Here is a 21,747-nt window from a genome sequence, read left to right on the forward strand (position 1 = left end):
CATCATAAATGCATTATAAACTCAAAGCATCACCAATAAAAATCAAAGGAAGTTAAAAAGAAATCAGAAAGACATGAAAGTGCTTCAGCTTCAGGAATTATTTTTACCGTGGTTTCAATGATAACTGCTATCAAATTTATCACAAGGATGATAACAACAATGTTTGCAAAAGTATCACTCCGAATAAAGGTCTTCAACTTTTCAGAGCAAGGAGAGTAGTAAATTGACGGAATTGCCTCAAAACAGGATGGCTGCATGAAAAGGTAATATAGCATATGACCAGAAAAATAGTGAGTTGCTCATATAAGAATCCAATATTAAAATTTGGCCAAAGGTCAAACAAACTTACACAATCTTCCTTTGCAAACTTTGTTGCAATGGCATGACATAAATCGTCAAATTCTTCTTCATTAATCTGCTCAAGAATAGGAATATAGTATACAAGTTACTGTAAAGAACAAATTTCCATCACGACTGTTATTAATGATATCTATTATGGCATGTAGAGCAACTTAAAATGAAAATTTAGTACCATAAAAACAACCTTAAAATCATGACTATCATCCAACTCTTCAAATATCAGTTCAAAGTCTTCTTTTGATATTTTTGGCAGCGACCTGAAAACAGCACAAATTTACACAGGATTTATCACACAGCAGAATCAAGAAAAAGGGTTAAGACTCTTAAGATGTATGCCAAAGTAATGTGTACTGATTCCTTAGATACAGTATGTTGACTCCAGTTCACTAAGAACACTGCGTGATCAAAAAAAGGGCTGAAAAGTAGGACCTAATTCTTAAACTGACGAAATCAAGAAGAAAGAGAAATAAGCAAAGTTGAGATTGATTACAACTAAACGCGATGCAGAATCTCCAATACGGTGCTTAGGGGATCAAAGTACAGATTTACATCCTTTTTTAATCATCAACATGTACATATCTTTGAATAATGCAAAACAAAAAGAAAGAAAAGGAAAAAGACCAACAATTCTATATTCTGATGAGGAATTAAGTCATAGAATAAAATTCCAAGTCATTTGATGATACTAATCTCAATTATCTCTAACTGACTATTTTCATTCCAGGGACAATGCATCCGCCCCACGTAAGCTTCCAATCACTTAGATCGTTATTCTTCCCTATAGATGGCCAAAACTATTATTGGGTTTTATATAAAAATCCAAGCACTTAATCCATCCTTAATTTCTGTCCCTCTTTCACATTTAGCATTTGAATAGCAATTTTTTATTTAATGTAGCACATGGCGCCTAAATTTTGAGTGCCCTATATTAATCTCTGTTTTACTTGTAAAGTTTTATTCTTAATTCCTTATTAGGGTGTTTCCCAAGAGTTTATGATTTTTTTTTTGGTTGAAGCTTTCCACTTTGGGAATTTTTACCCACACTCCCTCAAGACACCCATTTTTTTCTAAATTTAACACTAATAGGAGAGAGCTATGTTACTCAAACTCTTCATTTTACCTCAAGTACCCGTGTCAGATCCTCGACATTCAGACATGAGTATGACATTTAGACACTGCGTTTTAGATCAAAATCACATAATTTTCTCACATAATAGCCGAGTCGAACACTTGGACACGTACCCGTGTCGGTACTTGAGTCTGAGTAACATAGGGAGGGATAGTGTTTATAAATAGAAAATTTTGTTAGAAGTAACTGTTAAGTAGCTCTTTATTGAAAAATGTCCTTTCGTAAAAAAAGGTGAAAATTAGGACCTTTAATAAAAAGTTTATTGTAAAGGGGATGTAGACAAATCACTAGTGTTGACTTGTTTACATATTTTTACTTTGTTTTCTGCCCTTTTCCTCCTCAACCACCATGCCAACTAGCCCACCACTAGCTTTCATCCACTGCCACACCAAAACGCCTACTTCCTCCTCCCTCGCCTTAACTCTCACACCCCAAATCTCATTCTTTCTTTATCATCTGAAACAAACCGCTAATCGCCCCTTCCCACCTACTACAAGCCATCACCATCCCCGCTAGATACCGCCCATAGACTCCTCTCTTCTCTCACTTATTTTTTCTCTCTCTTTCAACTCTACCTCTATCTTCTCTTCAAACCCACAATTGTAGCCACATTGTGCTATCTACTAGCGACCCCCTGCTGCCCAGCTTCCACCCACGCAACTCTCTCATTGTCTCACCCCTTTATCCCCAACTGATTGTGATTTTTAATCTTTTATTCACATATTTGTGATGAACCTACTTGACCCACCAAGTCAACAGCCACCTACTCAAGTGTATTCAAGGAGTAAACACTATGGCAAAGGAGACAAACAGCAGAACAGTCAGCAGCAGGGTGAAAGGGCCGTTAGACGAAGGAGACGAGGAAGTTTAATGAATCACTTGGTGGAAAGGCTACACACAAGAGCAAACTGATTCTCTGATTTCAGTAGAAGACATATAGCAATTAAGACTAGGATGCTTTTTGAGTAGTGTTTGTAATATATAATGAAAGGGAATGGTGGGAGGAGGGTATGTGAATTTTGTGAAGAGAACAGAGAGAGTAGCTTCCTAAAGCGGCTATTTGGAGATTAATAGCCTCAAGCTATTATTATTGTAACCATTGCCATTTTCAATAAAAATTAATAAAGCTTCCTGCTATCTTACTTCGAATTCTTTATCAAGTTTCCGTCGACTATTGAATCCATTACAATTATTCATGTAGCTCATGATAGAAAAGAAGGGTTTAATTTATTCAATAGAATTTATTTGGTTCAGGCGAGGTTTAATGGTGGGATGGAAGAAATTGGAAGAGATAATGTTGAAAGATGATAGATATGGTGATGGTGGAGGGAGAGTGGCGTGATGGTGATAGAATGGTGGTAGATGATGGTGGATTGCTTGGCATGATAGTTAGGGAGGAAAACGGGCAAGAATTCAGGCAAAATTCAAGTTATGTGCTGCACACGTGAGGGTCAACACCAGAAAAACCAAGTTAATGCTCAAAATCTGGCTAAAGGTCCCCTTCCACAAAATCTAAACAAAAAAAATAACCATTTAAAGCCCTAATTTGCCACTTTTTTATATATAAAAGGAACGTTCTCACAAAAGGTCTACTTAAAAAGGTCACTTTTGTCAAATTTTCCTACAAAATACATTTAGAAAATAGAATTACGCAAATTGGAATCAACTAGTGATATTCCCAAGCAAGACTAAAGCATAACCACCAGTCCACCACCCAAGGTACAAATCACAAAGGAAAGAAGAAGAAAAAAATAATTCTAAAGGGTTAAAAGATATACCTATATTTGTTCAATTCTTCAAATAGACAAAGACATTGCTCTTGATTAAGGAATCCAAGATTCTGCAAAGATTAGAGAAGATGCTTTAGAATTACACGTCAATAATAAGCTAATGATTTAGGGAAAAATAGTAACATGAAAGATGTAAAATCGCTGACGGAAGGTTATGAGAGAGATACACATAACTTCTTTGCTTCTAGCAATTGCTGAGTAATTTAAAAGTGGTAGATCAGCCCCAACAATTTATCATGCAATCCACCCCCTTGTGTATATTAAAAGGAATAATGCTGTAACATTACTCTTGCTGAATCTAGCATTGTACTCTAGTTTATTTTTCAGGAAATTTTTCACTGAAAAAGCAGCACCTAACAAGTAACGCCTTCGTAAATCAGGAAGTTACATCTATCTATGCTTGCTTTATTTGACATATAGTATATGGTGATATAATTAAAAGAGCAAGACCATGAGACTGGTTGGGATTTGTGCAAAGAGGTAAAGTGATGTCTGGACTATAAAGAAAGATGGAAAGCCAGAGGCAAGACATAGTTGGAGCAAAAGCATACCAACCCCCCCCCCCCCCCACTTGAAAGGCCCAAGTGCCCCATTAAATATCAAAGGCAGAGAAGTAATCATTTTTTTTCTTCTTTTAAAGTTTCTATGGGTCTGACCTTTGCTATAATCATCTGGCACCCTTAACAACCAAGGCTAGCTTCGCCCGTGATGGAAACATCCAAAATGGATCAATAACGTTATAAAGAAGGCAAGCATCATAAATTTTATAAAGGGGATTAGCCAGAGTTCTTTCATGTAGCGCATCCCAATATTTGTTCTTTATTTTAAATCATTACTAATCTCTCACTGCTCTACTGATAAGTAACATGAACACATAACGTGGAAATGATATCATGAGTTTATGACATACTACAAAATGAGAAGGATGCATGAACACTAAACTAATAGATTAGGTCGCTGATTGGCCTACTTACCAGCCTTTATACATATGTAATGGAGAGGAGAAGGATGAAAGTGAATCTGGACCCGACCCGGATCCGTAGATCCCTTTTTTACGGATATGGGTCTTCGAATTTGAACCCAACAGATCCGGGTTGGATCCGGGTCCGTTGAAAAAAACGGATCTGGGTCAGGTTTAATAATAATATCTGGACCCAGATCCGTTTACCCGTTTTTTATTTCCCCAAAAAAATAAGTTTGACTTGAACATTATTGTTTGTAATGGGTCTAAGTCTAACCATCAACATTTTTTCGTTTGCTCATTTGTACTTGTTTCATTGCTATTAATGTTATTTTTTCAAAACAAGTGTATAAGTTAGTTGTTTTATACTTTTGGATTAGTTGTATAACTTATAATTATCCTTGACGGAACCTTGAAATGCATTTTTTTTTTACTTGAACATTATATTAGTCGTAAAAAATTAGGCAAAATGTGCAAGACCCATTTAAGACCCGAATCAGGTGGACCCCGTCAGCTCTGGATCTGGATCTCCATTTTCCAGATCCTGGTCGAATCTGGATCCTGGGTAGAAAAACGGATCTACCCATGAAACGAATCCCCCACTCCCATCCAAAATTGAAAATGATATTTGTCAAGTCTTCCAGCACATTATAATGGAGAAAAAATACAGGTATTACACTTACATATCTATCCATCAAACGAAAGGCTTTAAGCAGTATATTTTTCCTCATACTGTCCATCTCAGAAACTTGTTTGGCAAGCTGCAAAACCAATTATTTCACGACATTGTGAAGCATGGTATGATAATCAAATAAATAAATAAGATAATAGCTATAATTATAAAGCGGGTCAACACACCTCACTTTTAAAGCTGTCGTACACAACGGCAAGAATCAAGTTTGTGACGAAGTAGACACCCAGTAAGATGTATAAACAAAGAACAGGGAATACCAACGTGAAGCCCTGAGGTAGAAAATACAATAAAATGCAACAAAAGAGATATGATCATAGATGCTAAATATAAAAAAATTAAAAATAAATATACAAAAAGGGAAATTAATGTAATCAAAATTCTTGATGACCTTACTGCAAGGCTAGAAACAGGAAGAATATGAACCAATCACCACAAACCAACATGAAAATATTACATAACCAGCTTTTAAAAATTCTATAATATAAGAAACTACACTAATGCTCATATGCTTTTCCCTTTGTCATTTTTCTTTACCGATTCAATTAATTTATAGTTAAAATTTAAATTACCTGTTGACATCAAATCAATATAATCCTTTGCACAAAGGTATGTTTTTCTCGAAAGACTAATAACATCAAGCATGAGGACTCATTGGGAACCATGGATGAGTGAAGCAGAGATAAATTCATATATTTCTAAAACCACTAAGCTAACTCTAAAGCTGGAAAAAATATCTGAGCCTTGGAGGAACATATATTTTTTCATGACACTTGTTCTTCTTTTCCCTAATCAAATTAGTAATAATTCATGGATTAACTACAGATCTTAAGGGCTCGCTCAAGACTTAAAAAATTAGAATCTCATCTAAATGCAATGTTGTTTAAAGAGATACTGAAAATATTTTATATTAAAGATAAAGTTCTAACAAAAACAGAATGAAGTTAAAAGCCCCTCAAACCATCATGATCTTTCTAAACTCTCTCTTCTTTTTTCTTATTGCTATTGGAGCCTTAGATTCAAAAGGTGCAAGATGCACCAAGGCACAAAAGATCCCTAGAGCCTAGGCACAAAATTCAAACCAATGAAAAAGGCAAACCACGCACCTACTAGATACGAGGCACCCATTTATTTCCATACTGTAAATTGTTTTTTCTCATCTTTAGACTTGCATACAAAAAATCATCACCATCAAAATAGGATTAAAAGCCCTAGCATTTCACAAATTGTTATTAGTTGCTGGTCGGAAAACCCAAAAACAAGATCTAAAGTTTACAAATCAATACTTTGTTTTAACAAGTTGGGTTGTATGCTAGAGGATGAGTGCTAATGAACTTATAAACATTACACCAGAAAAAAGAGCGGCATTCTAGAGAGTTACTAGTTATTACAAGATATCAGATTATAAAAATGTAAACCATTCTGAGAAGTCAATCTTACTTGTATGCAGGAATCCAAACATCAGGACTGTTGGAAGTTGTGAATAGAAATGAACATTTGATACAATGTAGTACCATATGACGTAAAAACTTCAGCCCCCTGTTGAGTATCTTCAAACATAACATAAGCTATCCAGCTTGAGAACAAGAGAAACACAAGTGTGAGTGCCTGCATTAATTGATATTACCATTAAATGAAAGATTAACAAATTTAGAGGTGATGAGGATTTAATACAAGGCATTCAAAAGAATTAGCAGATGGGTAACCTAGAAGATACCTGCAATAGTACTTTTAGGCATACATGATTTAGGATCATATAAAAAACAATTGGTTAATAAAAACAAGCAGATTTTGCCAGATGTTGGATTACTAACCCAGACATTGAGATATGTAGGAAGCATCCCAACTTAGAACGACAACACTTCTTCTTAATTCCCTACAAACAAAAAAACAGAATTTAGAGAATAGAATTTTGACTCTCATTATAACAAAACGTCACTGTAACATTGCAGTTACAAAGCAACACATTATTTATCCTTTGGTTTACATGCAAGGACAACACTACTAAACACACTATTAATTAAAATTACTTCCTCCACTTGTTTTTTGTCAACACATTTTGACTTTCGACATTATTCACAGAAGTTACTTGACTTCTTTCTGTGATTTATCCTTGAAAAACATACTCATGTAGGGTCTTGTTAGATACATCTCGACGTCTGTTATTCAAATAAGAGTAATTATGTAACAAGAAACTTTTTTATAATTAGTAATACTTATGTTTCGTAATGTTCTTAACATTTACTGTTTGCACAAGAATTAAGGCTTAGGAGAGAGAGAGTAAAAAGGTGGATGAGTGCAAGAAAAAGGAAAATTGAAGTAAAGGAGTAATAAAGTGGATGGGTGTAAGAAAAAAAAAGTTGGATAAAATAAGAGAAAGTGAGTAGAAAGGTGTAGATATTTTGGGGTAAGGGGTTAAAATGGTGAAAGGGATTTGCCAAATATACAATAAAGTAGATATATTAAGAAAATTATGAAATAGAAGTAGTATATAATCGTTGTCAAAATGTAAAAATGATTTAAGTGTGTTTTACATAAATTATAAAATTTTGCTTCATCACCTAAACCAAAAGTCAGGTTTTTGCTCATGCACTACTAAAAATAAATAATAAAAGAAATACTTATCATCAAAGCAAAGAGTAATCCATGTTTCATGTATTTGATTTAAATCTAGAACATATCAAGCTCTAGTAAGAAAGTAATATGAATCCATATTAAAATTGTATAGAAGATTCACAACCAAAAATAAGCTTAATTAAAGAAGACGGTAATCTCTAACTCTACCACTATTGCCTAATCTTCCTTTAGGGTTTTTTATTCAAAAATAAATAAATAGGCAGTTGTGTATAAGATGTCCCAATGTAAAGTTTAATCTCGTATTTACTACTCCTTTATCAAGGGCCAATTGACTCCAAGAAAGTGATAACGCTTGGACAAAAAAATATAGAGGTTTCCTAGGTGTCCTTTATCGTTTTCTTCTGTGATGCTTAGACTTGTAACTTTTTTTTTTTTTTTTTTTTTTTTTTTGAGAAAAAGCCGGAGCTAGCATTATATAGATAGGGAATCCATAAGAAGATAAGGAGCGATTTCTTGGGGGCAATGATTCTCCCAAATCTGTTCGACTCCAAACGGAACTAGCTTAGCGACATGGTGGGCTACAAAATTGTCCTCCCTTTTAACATGAGACCAACAAACATAATTAAGGCAAGAACTCAAAGCTAGGATATCTCCTAAGACTGTGTCCAGGTCAAAAGGAATATATTGCCCTTTGAGAGACGATTAATCAGCAGTTAGCAGTCCGACTCAGGAATTACATTCTCCAAGATGCAGAGCCATGGAGACAGCTTTAACCTCGGCAATTTCAGAGGACCAGAAGGCCCTGTTTCGTGACCAGAACACTGCCCTCATGGTTTCTAGCTACGATCCCAAGACCCACCCATCCTTCCACCTGCAGCGACGCATCCGCATTAATTTCAATAGTACCTACAGGGGGAGCGCACCACTTCTTCAGCGGGGGAAGGTACTCTTGTAGATGCTTGCTGTATATTTCCCGTGCTTTTCCACTAGTCGAAATATACGTTCAATAATCTTAGCATTTGGGGTAGTATTATCTTTGAACACATTTAAATTTCGCTCTCTCCAGTGCACCCAGAACCATTCCTCTTTGCTTTACTTTAGGCTTAATAGAGTTCCAGGCTTCCAGCTAACTATGAGATCACACATCAAATCAGAGTCCCTCCAATACACCATAGCCAAGCAGCCACAGCTCCCGCACTCTTCCGCAACTAAAAATAGCATCCTTCATTTGAGCAACTCTCACACTAGTAACGTCCCCGTACAAAGGCGCCAGAAAAAAATGACGAACCTTAGGGCTCACATCACTCTTCCAAATATCAACCCATGCTGATGAAAATCGTCCAGATTACATCCTTTGCATAGGAGATAAGCTGTTTTGACATTGTAGCATCCATCATTTGCAAATGCCCATGTGAGTTCATCTGATTGTCCATTAGAGCTAAGGGGAATGGCAAGAATGGCATGAACATCGCTATTCACTAAAATTCTCTTCAATTAAATCACGATTCCACTCTATTCTCTCCACATCAATTAAGTCCAGAACTGAATCAAGCTCTTCCACTCTGTCGCGCTAACAAACCAGCTTCCACCTTTAACTAGCCAAAGATCATGCCAAATGTTGATTTTGTCACCAAATTTAACCCTCAAAGCATCCCTTCTTCAATTAAAGCCTTTGAGCTCCATATGCTTTTCCAGGAGAAACTACAAGAGTAGCCTAGAGAAGCATCAAGTACATTACAATTCGGAAAATACTTCACCTTCATCACCATTCCAAGCAAAGACTCAGGGGCCTTAATCAAGCGCCAACATTGTCGTCAAAGCAACGCATCATTAAAATCAACGAGGTCACGAAACCCCATCCCCCCTAAACACTTCGGGGAACATATTACCTCCTACCTTTTCCAATGAATTTTGCGTTGCAATTCTCGTGAACCCCACCAAAATCTTGCCAAAGCTGCATGTATTCTTTGAATAACTGACTCGGCAGTTTATAGACACCCATCAAATACGTCGAATTTGCTTGAATGTCCGATTTAAGGAGTACTTCCTTTCCTGCCGAGATAAAAAAATAAAAATAAAAAAATTCCTTTCACCCACAAAGCTTTTTCCAAATTCTATCAACTAAGGCTACAGACCAATTTTTTCGACCTACCCACAATCGTCGAATTCCCAAGATATTTCTCATGTTTGTCGGCCGGCCGCATACCCAGAAGATTCAAATCTCTTCATTTTGCTCAGAATTAACCCCTGTACTAAACGGCACCTCTGATTTTTCATAGTTAAATTTTCTGTCCGAATGCTACTTTATACTAGTTGAGAAAATCAACGATAATTGAGCATTTCTGTTGATTTGCCTTTGTAAAGAGGTGAATGTCGTCTGCAAATAAGAGATGAGAAGTTTCTAGTCTATTGCGGCTAGCTTTAGCCCCATGAATTTATCGATACCGGACTTTATTATGCAACATTCTAGAGAAAACATCAGCTACCAAAATAAAAAGATACAGGGAAAGAGGATCCCTTGTCGTGAGTCACCGACCCACAAACTCCTCCATTAATAACAAAAGAGTATAAGACAGTAGAATCACAGTCCATGATCAAGTTCAACCAGCGTCCATCAAGGCCCATAGTAAGGAGCATTTTACGCAAGAAACCCCATTCAATCCTATCATATGTCTTACTCATGTCAAGCTTCATAGCAATAATACCCTTCCTCCCCTTAATCTGTTCTTTAAGCGTATGAAATAACTCAATGGCAACAAGAGCATTATCAGCGATGAGGAAGCACATTTTTCAATCTCATGACAACAGTTTTTGAAACTAGCTTATAAAGTACATTACAAAGGGCAATGTGTCTAAATTCAGAGGTAATAGTAGGGGTTTGAACTTTCGGGATCAAAACAATATTTGTATTGTTAACACATCGGGAGGAAGCAGCGCCATTTAAGATATTGCTCACAAATAATGTCGCCTCATCACCGATGATATGCCAAAAGCGTTGGTAGAAAATTGCATATCATCGGGATGCATTTGCTTGAGCACACAGAGAATCTCATCTCTTGTAAAAGGTTTAAGCACCTCAACATTGATATCATGAGAAATAACAAGGCTCACGTTGCGAAGAACTTCCACAGACGGATTATCTAAGTTGCTGGAAATGATATCTTCAATCTGAACCTCATCAGTTCACCAATTCCTACCCGAATCAAAAAGCCCATCAATGTGATTTCTCTTCTTTCTTTGAGAAGCTTTATGATGGAAATATTTGGTGTTCTTATCTTTATCTCGAACCTCCGACACACGACTTCTCATACACCGGAATGCTTCATTTTTTTATGCAACTCATCCAACACTTGTTCAAGTCTAGCGCACTCCCTACAACTATCTTCTGAGATCCCGCGAGGAATTTTTTTTGCATTCCAGGGATAAGACCCCGCCAAACAGCACTAATTTCCCCCATAGTTGACTCCCCACAAGAGTCACCCAATAGCAAACTCGGCTCAAACTTTGGCTCCTTCCACTTCGCACTTCTCCTTCTTGACATAGAGATCTGATCTATATCATACTAGATGCTCAACCGTAGCCTGAGGAAACAAATCAGTCCAAGAGCTGCTAACCAAGAGCCGGTCAAGGCGTTCACGAACACAAGTGTCAAGAGAGTGGACTCTCTCCCAAGTGAACCTGCTGCCTACAAAACCCAAATTCAAGAGACACAATCATCTACAGCATCCCAGAAATGCGGCACCTCCCTTCTAATTCGATCAACCCCTCCCTCCTCATCATAGTAAAGTATCTCATTAAAATCTCCGCCAAACAACATAAGCACATCGACATCCTCACACAAATGTCGCATCAACCTCCAAGTTTTGTGTTTATCTTCCTCCTTCGGCCACACATACACCCCTACAAAACGCCATTTAATATCACCGTTCACAACATCACCACAAATAAGATTTTGGGAATAAGAAATCAAAGTAAAGTTAACATTTTTTCTCCAATATAAACATAAACCTCCTGCCTTCCCTCCACTTGCCACACCAAAAGCATGAACAAAGCCTAGCCTCTCCTTCAAATCCTCCTCTCTCTTCTTTTTTATCATAGTTTCCGACAAGAAGATAATGTCGGGGCGCAAAAGAATTGCTCCGTCTACGGAGCTGATGAATTGCCAAGGTCCCTCGGCAGTTCCAACATAAGATACTCATTGATATTGGTGGGGTTGGTCCTCCGGCGAAATGTCAGTGTCCATTATGTCAATAGTGTCCATTATGTCAATTATGTCAGACAAAATGAGTCTAGTGCGTTTTCCCACGTCTTTTGAACTCACACAATCTACCATATCTATGCCACATTTTTTATGAACAGTGGTCAAACTCACCTCATTCTTTTGGAAACTGCCTCTTTCAATTTTCTTGTATTTTTGATTTTTCAAAGCCTTAGGACAAAAATCCTCATGAGCATTCTGCCCTCAAAGATAAAACTGGTGGGGGGAGTACTTTGGGAAAAGAGTGTTCTTTATTCTCAGCATAAAGAGTGGGGGTCAACTCTAAGATAATGGTAGCTTTGTCCTTATTCGAAGGGGGCAATAAAACAAGTCCGATTGTTCCACACAAGCCACTTCAAGATTCTGATCGGAAGCACTCTGCTTTCTACCCACGAGATCCTCCTCCTCGGCTTAGTAACAAATACAATACTCTTTTTGGCCTTCAAGTTCTCCACCTCCTCTAATTCCTTTGCCCTTCCCTTCCTAGGAGTAACTTTGAGAGCCAATCACCAACCAAACTTATCCTTCTCTTCCTGTGGTGAATGAACCATAATTAACGACCCATAATTCCACAATCAAAACAAAAAAAGGAAGATGTTCATAAGCAAAATCCACTCGCAAATCCCTCCCCTTTTTATCTCGTATCATCTGAAATAAGAGGCATAGCAACATCAAGCATGATTTTGACCCTTCAATACCTTTCGATATCTAAGGAATCCTCCTCAATCTCCAAAACATCTCCAAAACCTTCGGTTAGAGCACGAACAAGGGCATTGTTTCGGGGCTTTTTGGAATCCCTCGGAATACTGGTCGTGAATATAGCCGGACGGTCTTCGACGCCTGCAAAATAACGAATATTGCGGTATACGGAAATTTCGTCTCCGACGATCAAGTTAGTGATCGGAAAGCGAAATAAATGTAGAGAGAAGTTGAGCTTTGAATGCTCTTAGAATGATGTCCCAATCCACCCCTCCCATTATAAATGATTGGGGTATTTATAGGGGTAGGAAAGTGTGCTCCTTTAGGGGTAGTGCCCTAGAATTCCGTGCTCTGATTGGCGGCGCAATCAGGAGAAGGCACATGTCCAAATAGGGGCGTCGTTTTTGCGGCTCTCTCGGGATTTGGGCCTCCTGATGTTTGGAGGCCCTTTGCTCTCATTTTAGGCGCTCTTTATGTTTCTTGACACGTGTCATCTTCCTATAGGGACACGTGTTGCCCTTTACCTGGGCCACGTGTCACTATGGGATTGGACCAGGTGTTGGGGTATTTTTACCCTAAATAGGCATCTAAACGGCAATTAAAAGAGAGGTTCTTAATTCGAATCCAAAAAGGTGAGTAAGGGTCACTTGATCCGGCTGTTCATCTCCATCCACTTCTTTCAAAATTGCCAATTGATTGTCAAAGCACCACGGTTGGCCTTTCAGCACCTAGTCCATATCAAGCCCAAGGGCGGATCCAGAAATTTTTTATAGACCGGGCCGAAGTTATAAAGCATTGCAAATAATAAAGCCACAGAGAGATATGAGTTTAAGAAGCCTACACGAAAAAAAAAAAAAAAAAAAATCAAATAAACAAAGAAATGTGCAAACAAGGAGAATTGAACCCTTAACCTTCCTAATCAATGCAACAAGTAACTAACCAACTAAGCCTACTATAAAACTTGAATATTTATACAAGCTATTTTATTTATATAATATCAAAATCTGGGCATTGGGGGGGCCAAGGCCCGGGTAGGCCCCCCCTTGGATCCGCCTATGATCACGCCAATGGAAGAATTAGAACATATACAAATTAGGGCTTAGAACCCTAATTACCAGACTATGATTGGGACCTATGATTGGGACGAGACACTTGTCATAGTCTGTAAGTAATCTTCTGACGAGCATCAAAGAGAATTTATTGTCCTCATCACTAGGGTTTATAGCTCCAAGGTCAATAGATTTCTCTTCCTCCTCTCGAATGCGTAGTTAAGCATAATTATTAGCGATCTCTTTCGCCATGAGTAGAAGAAAAATCCGGTAGAGCAGTCGTAAATCGGCAAGAAATGCTATCGCAAAGATAGAGATCGCCTCGGACTTGTCACTTAATCTAGCCTTACTTGTGTCAACGCGGCCAAACACAGTGTGGACACAAAATATAGGTAGGACCTCGATGGAGCAAAATGACCAAACATCCTACAACAAGTGTTAAAGGAAAGCACTTGTTTCCCCTTTACTATGCCTGTTTGAAAGTAAATAATTTTGCAAAAAGTTGTTTAATAGTATAGATAAGGACCCCCTTTGCTCAAATCATACTATATATCAAATTTTGGCCAACAAGATGTTACAATTATCTCACAATGTAGCAATTTCAACCAAAAGTAACCAATGAAATTCATACACACCATAACAAGAAGCTACAAGAACCAATTTCAAGTGCATTACATTTGTGAGCATAACAGTCGTACAGAATTATGTTGTAATGATAATTTAAGGAAATTAGAATAAGCAACACAAGTAATACCTGATATAAAGAATGAAAAAAAAGACTCGTATATAAGGAGCAATCCTGAAAGGAAGAAAGTTGAAAGCCAAAGGTGATAGATAGAGCCCAAATATCAGCACATCAGCCGCCAATACAATAAGGAATATGACCTGAAAGAATTATAAAAAATTACAAAAATCAAATAAAAGAATGCAGTCTCAGTTCATGAAGTCGTAAAACATTCCTTTAAATTAAGCCAGAGCCAAATTAGGGTAGATATTGATGAAACCCTTTATTTGTGGAGGATACCATATAAGCCTGGAGAAGGCCACAAACATGTTTTTGAGCTCCATAGAAAAAATATGGATTTTGAGGTGCACATAACATAGATACTAAAACCCATAGTGTATCAATCCCAAAGTATTAAGCTGATAAATAAGAAAGGTGATTCCGCTGATAGGAGACTTTTGACATAGATACTACTTAAGCAGCTGAATCGTGTTCAGCTACAAATGGATTTCAGCTATTAAATTGCTGGCTTTTCTGGTGGAGTTTCATGATTTTCAGTTATTGGTCAAACATGAGTTCAAATTTTATTGTCCTCTACTTAAAAAAGATCTGTCAAAGTAAGGGATTACTACCAATTTATCACCTTACAACTGTGTTGGTAATATATAAAAGACAGGATGAAGTGGGTATTTCTAGATGATGTTTTGATGAATAAGGATTTTGGTAAGTTCGCTTATCGTACGATGGTAACCATTGTATGTGTTGATGTAATTGATGCTGTAATAGGAGCTCCATTTATTTAAACAATAAATATACGCAGTATTAATTGAAAAGAAAAAAAAAAGGGGGGGGGGGGGGGGGGGAACCTAAAATCTCTAAATGACAATATTGATTAGTCATAAATAGGACTCAATCTTACTCGAGAAAAACTGAAAGAGGAGAGAAGCAAAATCGACAAAAGATTGGAAATGACAGTGAAGCAAAAGTACCTGTAACTTATTTAGAGACTTCTTCCAATAGATAAGTGGACCTTCATATACAATTGGAAATAATATGTGAACTAGTAGCAATACTAAAGTTATAACCTGCAAAATGATAGAAGTTCCAAAAAGATTTCAAAAACTTTGAGATGTTAAAGTCCTCAATTTAAGCAACATGGGTCAAAATGAAATTCATACCTCAATTATAAGAGATTCAACGCCAGTTAAGTAAGGCAGTTGACCAAGGAAAAAATAATCCCTATCATTACAAGAATGTTCACTGTATCTCCCGCACCATAAAGGTCTCTGCAAAGGTTTTGAGCCAAGAAAAGCCAGATTTCAGAAGTGAAAATCCTCACCAGTCACAGCATTTTTATTTATTAAGTTATTCCCTACTGATCATATATTAAAAACACTGAAAACAATATAGATGAGATTAAAGTAAATAATTAGTCACCTCAATAAAATTTAAGACTATCAATGCGAAATAATTGAGCGTCCAAAGAAAATCGAAGCGAGTGTAAACAAAATACAACTTTGCTAAATTTTCAAAGTTTGAATCATCTAGAATCTCCTCTGGTAGACCAACACCATCTTCTGCCTGCAAATTTAGCAATATCAGATGACATTTAAAAAAAAAAAAAAGTTAAACTGCAGAATTTGTCACAATTCGTTAATAGACAGATAAATTTATTGATATGTGAAATGGAAACCATATCCAGAGCCCAATTTTTAAGGTAGGAAAATTCCATGGAAAACAGAAATGGTACACATATATCTACTGAGGATGATAAATCCTTCTACCTAAGATGGGAGAACAAGAATGAACCAACAAAAAAAAAATTATCTCACAAATAGATCTATGAGAAGTAATAACCCATCACTCTGCACTACAAATATTAAGTATCAATTACTCTTATTATCCGACTTTTTTTTTTTTGTTCTCAAAGAAACAAATTGAAATTTTTTTTTTTTTTATAAACAAAAGATCGTTACAATTAATCCATCATTTTGGGATGCCAGAGTGAATTGAATTTGTAGGTACTAATGAAGAAGTATTTTGGTGCCAGAGTACAACTACACCAATGTCTTATTCCAAAAAGGTTGGATAAGTTACATGAACTAAGAATGTATATATTCTGGTTATCTAAAAAAATGTATTTCCTCCTTTCTTTTGTAACTTACACTAGAGTCTCTAGCAAGGTTGTTATCTTTAAGTTGTTTAAAATTCCCTCCATCTAAGTCATTTAAGCCTCTTAGGCTTCCCTTGACTTCTTATAAAATTCTCACCATCCATTCCCTTTACCTTCCTCAACGGCGCGTCTAACCGCCCAAATTAACATAAAGGCTTCTCCCCTATCTACAAATTCCTCCAAAAATTAAATTCCTAATTTTATCCATTATAATGTTGCCACACGTCCATCTCGATGCATGATGCATCTCTATTGAGTTCATCTTCTTTATAAGCCACTTTTCAAATGCCTAATATTCTAAGCCTGTATTACAACAGTGGTCTGATAGCCATCCTATAAAATTTTCCTCAAACTTACAAGCACACTATAATCACAAAATAACCCAATCACTGCTCTTCATTTGAGCAGGCCAGACTTTCCGAATTTGTAACTTCATACTTCTTCCTTTTTTTGTTATACTTGGAACACTTTGACTTCAGTACTATTCACATATGCTAAGGACTATCTTTGATGATTTACTCACTCCGTTTTTTAATATTTGCATGACTTTGACTTATACAATATACACACTCTCTTTGACTTAATTTTTTTACTATCATAGAATGAAAAAAGATTAGTAATATATCATTGGATTAGTTAAAATTTCTATCTTCATAATTTAATTTTTTTCTTACAAAGTTTACTAATAGACAAATTAAAGATATTAATGGTCAAATTTATGTCTCGACAAATGTGGTCAAAGTGATACAAATATTTTTAAAACAGAGATTTGTCTTAATATATAGTTTCATAATATCAAAATTTTACACATTGCTAATAGGAAATATGTCCCAGTAGGCATGAAATAATTGTGTTGAGTATAAAAAAAATAAAAAACTAAAAATAAAAGGAAGTATGTAATTCAATAGTGAAATTTTGACATTAATGTAATAGAAAATTCAGCTTTATTTGAAAATAATAGGATGCAATTAACTTTTGTAGCAAAATTAGACCATAAGTTATACAATAACACATGGAATTTAACGAAAAGACACCATCAAAAAATATTTTTAAAGATGAATCTTAAAATCTTCTCTCTTAATACACTATAATTCTACAAGTATATGAATATTGTTGGAATTGTCCTAGTAATCTTTGAAATGAAAAGTGAAAACCTAACCACAATCCAATAAAGTGTAGTGTATCTATGCTTAGTGTTTCAAAATAAAACAATCTCCATATTAAAGTTTATAAATGTATTTCTGTGAATAATTTACACAAATAGCTAACCTTACAACATTTATAGAAAACATGTGAGCATTATAGACATCTTGTATTGATACCCCAAATTCTTTGTAGAAATTACATTATTTTGAGCTATTGATTTGATTCCTAAACAATTTTTATTTTTTTTAAAAAAAATAATAAAAAATATGCAACTACGTTTCACATAATTTTTTCCTTATTGGACAAAAAATATGAAAGTCAACTAATCCCTCTTATCATTTTGTTCTTCGTATTTGAAACCTTAGCAATATACATAAGCCGAGAAAATTTTCTAAATTATTCTCAATATATAAAACATAACATAATCATGTTGGATTTTATTTGATTCGTCTTATTGAGTAGTTTATTAATATCCAACTATTACTTTTTTATTAATATACAATTATTTAGTCAAACTAATGTATTAACAAACATGTACGGTTAAATGGGAAGAATTTAGGATCGAAGGGGGAATTAGGCATTGACACCATGGCTTATTATTTTTAATTGGAAATAGTTAAAAACTTCACTATATCAAATACTCGCCCACACATACACAATATTTGAGCATAATCTACCCTTTAGGCCCATTCTCTTGACTTGAAGATCATAACTTATGCTTTTTTTTTACTTGCAACACTTTTATTTTCACGCTTGCCGATGTATTATTTTAATCGTTTTACCAGTATGTAAAAATTATAAACATTTGATATTAAAATAGTATAAATCAACACGAATCTAACAAGAACTCATATGATTATATTTTGTCTTAGCTATAAATCATCACTGCTAGTCAAAAAGAAGCAAATGAATAATGTAAAAGTCAAACTGTTGCAAGTATAAAAAAAAACGGAGGAAGTATGAAACTTATTAAATTTGATCTAAACTTAAGTGAAGCAACTTTAATTATGATGTAATTCAGTCCCATACTAGGCTTTTTTCCAACTGAATTTAAGTTATCTTATCATACCTAAAACTAGACATCATCTTAATCCATCTCGATTCGTTAGCCAGATCTTATTTCAACTTAAAAGACCATACCACATAAATATAATTGGGCCTTAGATAGTCAAAAATCATAATCTAACACTTGGCCTTCTTATAATCACAGACAAAGTGATGCTAACTAGTTTAAATGGTAAAGTTTTGTTGGATTTTCTAAGTGTTTCCCCTTAGTAAAACTCCAAGTCTAGGTACATTTTCTAGAAAGATCAATCACAAAATTTGCCTTAATTGAGTGATATTAATCGGTTGACTTTTTCCCATACCAATATTTCTTTGTGCCATATTACACTAATACTTCCTTATTTATCCTAGCCGTTTGCATCTTGATTGAAAGGATAAATTGAATTCTCTTGATTGATTAGTGGTGATGACTTGATTATAGGGAATTAAAATTCTCCTTTGACTAATCATGTGTCCAAGTACGTTATGCACATCATGTTTATAGAAAACTTAATTGCCTTCCTTTTGTGGTTGGAGTGGACTACTACTATATAAACCAAGCCTTTGCACTTCATTTGTATACACAAAAAAGGATATACTTCTTTTCTTTACTCCAAAAAATGTTACACAAAATAGTTTCTTGTTTTGGGCATTGATCATTGTGTTCTCAATCTAGCTCTTCGTAGTACACCGGAGAGTTAGAGTCGTGTAACCCTGGAGGTCGATTGCTATGAGTTCATGTGTACAAGTACGGGGCAAATTCGACTTTAGGGCAGTGATGTTATGTCACGCCACGACATTAAATCAGATAAGTTTGCTCTAATATTAGCTGCTATTAGTCATAATTCCTACAAGTTTTACCGTGACTACTCAGCTACGTAACTACCTTTGTGTCACTTTATAGATCAAAAATATACTTTGATTCAATCTCTGAAAAAGTGATGCTAATTGCTAACTAGCTTAGTTGGTAAAGTTTTTCCGCGACTACTCAGCTACATAACTACCTTTGTGTCACTCTATAGGTCAAAAATATACTTGGATTCAATCTTGGAAAAACTGATGCTAATAATTAGCTTAGTTGGTAAAGTTTTACCGCGACTACTCAGCTACATAACTACCTTTGAGGCTTTGTGGAACTTTATAAATCAAAAATATAATTGAATTCAATTCAATCTCAGAGAAATCATCATCCGAATAAACCCCGGAGAGAAGTTAATCACCCCATCAAACAACGAAACAACAGACCTACATTGTTACTGTGCAAATCATCTCTGCAATTGGAAACAATACTGCTCGTTGAACTACTCAAATCTAAAATCCAAGTAATTAAATTAAATCAAGAACAATCAAAAATGAATAAATAAGGAAAAAGAAGTACCAGATCAACAAGAGCAGCAGCCCTTTCATAAACAGAGCCACGAGTAATTGCTGACCTCCGATTCAACGCGGGCGTGCGACTGCTACTTTCTCCTTTCAGAAATGGCGTATCCATTGTTTTTCCAATTCAGTTCAGCAGGAAGAAGCTGATTGATGGAAATTGTAGAATTACAGTTGATAAAGGAGATTTGGAAAAGAAAAATATGGGAAAAGTGGGAACACTATAAACAAAGGGTTGGTTATTTTATTCCGTACTAGAGATTTGTTTTATTGAATATGAATATACTATTATACTGTACTATTTAAATATTTTGTTGAATTTTCTTTGGTATGAAATTGTCATTTGATGTGACGGCTTACAAGTGAGGATTTGTTTTGTTGACAAACAAATTCATTGAAAATTAATTTTTTTGGAAATGAATTTATGCATGCTTGTTTGGTCGATAATAATGTAGAAATTGGGATTTTTTTTTAGGAAGTTTCACTTCCCACAAAATGAAGGAATTAACTTACCTAGTCCCCCTAGGTAAGTGGAACTTCCCATGGGAAATGGAAATTCCTACATCCAACCAAACAATTTTTGGAAATTATTAGGAATTATAATTTCATGGGAATTTCTACTTCCCACATCCAACCAAACAAGGCCTGAGAATTTAACACTTGGATAGGGAAATATTTCCTCCGTTATATAATACTCCACTAGTGTGTGGTTCGGATGATGCCCCGGGTTGCTAGTTTGTACTTCTTTAATTTGATAATTATACTCAACATTTTGTATAGCTAGTGTTTAGTCTGAGCATTGTCTCGATTGTTATTTTTTTTTTACCTCATATGTAATTTATTTCTAATGTTGTGAAAAATAAATAAATCATATAACCTCTAATTTACTTAATAAATGTTTGTCAAAAAAAATTATAAATAAATAAAAGAAATATATAATGTTATTTAATTGATAACATTACTAATAAAAGTTTGTTAAGACGGTAAATGTACCACCTTTATGTGATGGAGGTTACGAGTTTGAATTTAACTCAAAACATAATTAAATTTGTTAAATGAAGTGGCAAGCTTACGTGACGCATATAACTTCAATAGTGACGTGTGCATATACTTTGAAAAGTTCCACATGGAACTGTTCCTTTGAAAGGAACGTTTTTTAATATATAAACTAGTTATTGGCCCGAGCGATGTTGCGGATCACTATAAATTTTTAGGTTTGATAAACACTAACTTTAATAGGTTACGTTCAACAATATTTATAAGTGAATAAAAATATAATAATAAATTTAAGATTAATGGGTGCTAGTTTTTATTCATTTTACTTTACATAATAAAGTAGTGAAAATTTTGACTTTGGGTACCTCAAAAATGGCCTCATCTGACTTTTGATACCCATCTAAAATTTTATTTTATTTTAGTACCCATCAAAGTTACAAAATATAGATTTTGGTACCACTTACCAGAATCCGATAGGGTTCCGTTAAATGGGGCCTGTTTCGGGGTTTTCTGATGTCCTGCGGGAGAGTTACAATTCCGAGATTGGAACCGGACGCCTGTACCTGCAAAATAACGGAGACTCCTGAGAGCTCCGCCTCCAACGGTCAAGTTAGTACCTGATTAAGGAGTAACCAATACAGAAATTAAAGTAATCAGATCTCTCTAGGTGAGAGTGCTTAGTGTTGGTAATCTGCGTTGTTAGCGAGATTAGCCGGTTGTTAATAAGTCTGTTCTTCTCTGCTTGATCTCTTAATTATTCGGTTGTTTGATTA

The 21,747-nt window shown here is 35.4% G+C and overlaps 1 pseudogene; it reads right to left on the reverse strand.

Moving 5' to 3' along the window:
* Positions 1–73: 73 nt before the first annotated feature.
* Positions 74–20,245, reverse strand: LOC110703710 (annotated as a pseudogene).
* Positions 20,246–21,747: the final 1,502 nt, after the last annotated feature.

This window comes from Chenopodium quinoa, unplaced genomic scaffold, assembly GCF_001683475.1.
Source record: "Chenopodium quinoa cultivar QQ74 unplaced genomic scaffold, ASM168347v1, whole genome shotgun sequence".
Classification (NCBI taxonomy): domain Eukaryota; kingdom Viridiplantae; phylum Streptophyta; class Magnoliopsida; order Caryophyllales; family Amaranthaceae; genus Chenopodium; species Chenopodium quinoa.